The sequence below is a fragment of the Lactuca virosa genome, chromosome 7 (genome assembly GCF_052849685.1).
Source record: "Lactuca virosa cultivar CGN04683 chromosome 7, Lactuca_virosa_CGN04683_v6, whole genome shotgun sequence".
In the NCBI taxonomy this organism is placed as follows: Eukaryota; Viridiplantae; Streptophyta; class Magnoliopsida; order Asterales; family Asteraceae; genus Lactuca; species Lactuca virosa.
The window spans coordinates 282,871,078-282,874,217 of NC_136432.1; positions in this window are offsets into that span (position 1 = coordinate 282,871,078).

Genomic DNA, 3,140 nt, shown 5'->3' on the forward strand with positions numbered 1-3,140 from the left:
TGAAGCTTGAGGAAGAAGGAACTACTTTGTGGTGCAAGGAAGCAAGGAACTAGCCTAGATCCATCGTCTACTTTAGATATCTAAGTCATTAGAGGTATAAAGTTCATACCTTGATCATCATATTGCTAGATCTATGTTTATGTTCCTTTTTGGGTTGTTTTAAGTCCCTTTCTTGATTATCCTTGGAGTTGAGCAACTCCTTGACTAGTGAGTGGCACAAAAGGGGTTTCTAGACCAAATTTTGAGATGAAAGTTTCAATTTGCATGTGTTCTCTTGAAGTAATCTAGTGTTTGGATCTTTTAATAGTTTATTTTAGAGTTTGGATGCATTTGTAACATGAGAAATGATAAAGTTGGAAACGTTATCCATTAAGACCATTAGAGGCATCAGATATGAGATTTTTCACTTTGGAAATCAAAGGTTAAGGACTTAATCCATTAATTTGTATTGGAGCACATCCGCATCACAGTTAGTGGTTGACCGTTGACTTTGACCGTTAATCGTTGACTTTTTGATCGAGTTCACTTTTAGTCAAAATGATAGTTTTGGTTGCTAGATTGAGGCTTGACCTCTTGTGATTCATTAGGTGATGTTTAGTACCAGCTTCATGTCTTTGTAAGTAGTGATTTAGTGTGCTCTGATTTGCAAGGTGAGTCTTCTCACTATGCCATGTTGAATGCTAGATTGTCTTCGTGACTCTTGCATGTATCTTAGGCGGGACTCGTTATGTAGGTTGGTTGGGGCCCATTATGTATGTTGGGTTGGGCCCGTTATTTGTATTGTACGTTACATGTTATGTATGTTGGTCGGGGCCCACATTGTGTATGTGGTATTTTGTGGAACTCACTAAGATTTGTGCTTATGGTTTAAAGTTTGAATGTTTTAGGTACTTTTAGTAGCAAGGGAAAGGATCCAGTTAGATTGTATTTCATCCACCTATAGTTATCCGCACCTTACGATTTTGGGATTTTCAACAAACGGTAAAAATAGGTCAACGTTCGTCGGTTAAACCACCACGAACCCACTTGTAATAGGACCTATTGTATAGTATTATTTATTTTTGAATGTAACTAAAGTAGTTTTACACAAATTTGCATTTGGAATACTGCTTTTGTCGCCAATTGATGTCACACGCAAAAGAACGAAACACTATTCATAAAAATAAGTATTATTATGTAAAGTCCCAAATCCAAGGATCCAAACCAATGATCAAACAAGTAATCAATCAAACAAACAAGAATGGGGTAGAGAAAAGGATTAGTCAAGCAATGCACACGTTTATTGCATTAAACGTCAGGTACACCTTGAGCACACACACAACACCGTAAACAACTCTCAGCAACCGTCACTGACAACACTCTGACAGACTCCTATATATAGTGACAGACCAACCGCAAACAGGGTTCACGGCCGTGAACACCAAAAAACCATGAACAAATTGACCGCAAACACCAAACACAACCAAAACCCTACCATGACCTATACATATAGTTGCCTATCCCAAACCATACAATTATGACCTAACAATCTCCCCCTTGGTTTGGGACTAGCATGAAATCAGGTCTTCTTGAACAGCATCATATCCGTTTTTTCCATAGCCCCCAGCCATAACCACTTTTCAATGATTGTCGCAACCATACTTGTGAATTCTTTGGCCGCCGGCTCCAGAAGCTCTGATTTGCAGTATATTTGATGACTAGCGAAGGTGTATATATCTCGCTCCCGGAACCGCAAAAGATCTTTCGCATCAAACAGACGAAGAACGCTATCTGGAAGTTTGATCGCTGCTGTGAATGTGGCCTCATCGAAAGCCCAAAATTCCATAGAGTCTAGGTATCCTTCATCAAAGTGTTAGGGAATAGGAATTTCTTTCAATTGTTTAGTGGGAGGCCACGACACAATCTTCATTGGTTCGTTAGTTTGAGGATCGAGCACATTCAGGTCTCTTCTAAAAAGTGATTCTGCAGTTTTCATTCCAGCAAACTTTGCCTTGACCTGCCTTTCCAGAAACCATTTGAAACCAAAGGCCTGAGGGTCATGAGAAGGATTGTGGAATGGACCTTCAGAGAGTTCCGTGAGATCGACTCTCGTCCAAGAACAAAAATCATGAGTATCCTTGTAATATTTCGGGTTGCCAATCTTCCTTTTCACCATCCACAATTTTAATTCATCATGATATCCCCACATTTTGATTCCCGATCGATTACCAAATTTGTCGTCGAACCTCCGTTTCTCAAGATCGGTTACTGTAAGTTAGGGTTGGTCTCCATGACGGTTCTCATCAGAATTCTACTTGAAGAGCAATCCCTATTTCTTCTGAGCTGTAACCTTTCTTTTAGCTTGCCTGATGGTGATTCGTGGATTTTCTTGGGCAGGTTCCTTTTCAAATCGATCGACAATCCTTGTGGTTCTGACGGGTGGTGGATCTACAATGTTAAGCTGGACATGGGTGCTGGGAGAATCTTCAGTTGTGTTAGGCTCTTCAACTGTGGACTTGAACTTATCACCGAATTCTGTAATAAGCTTGTTTTTTAAGTCAAAGTAGCCTGCTGATAGCGCTCCAAGATGAAGCTGGAGGTCGGAGATCTGTTTAGCCTTCTGAGAATTTTCTAGCTGGAGGTTGGAGATCTGATCAGTCTTTTGAGATTTTCTGCTTCGAGCTTGGAAACTCGAATATCAAGATTCCCAATCTGAAGGTCTTTTTCAATGACCTTCTGTTTAAGGATAGTGATCTCCTCCCTTAGCTCTAGAGCCGATGGGTCTGCTCCCTCTGAGCTGCCTTCCCCAATAGAGATACTTTTTCCGTGAGCAGGAAGATCTGAGTCTTATTCTGCAAAGAACCTGGCGAGCCTCACAGAGGCAACGTCATGCGCAGGCCTTACAGGGGAGGAACCCCCAGGATCTGAAGAGCTCCCGACTTCAAAAGAGGATCGAAAACCACTTGGACCTGTTTGAAAAACAAGTTGGGCTGGAATGATTAGTGTAGTGGTTGTGGTTGCAGGCTCTGTTGGCGGGGCCTGATCACTAGTAAGCACTCCCGGCCTCAGATCATGTCGTCTCCTTTTCAATGGAGGCTGGGAGGTTTGAGTCATTAGAGGATCACTCGCAGATGGCATAGAAGTTGGAATGGCAACATGAA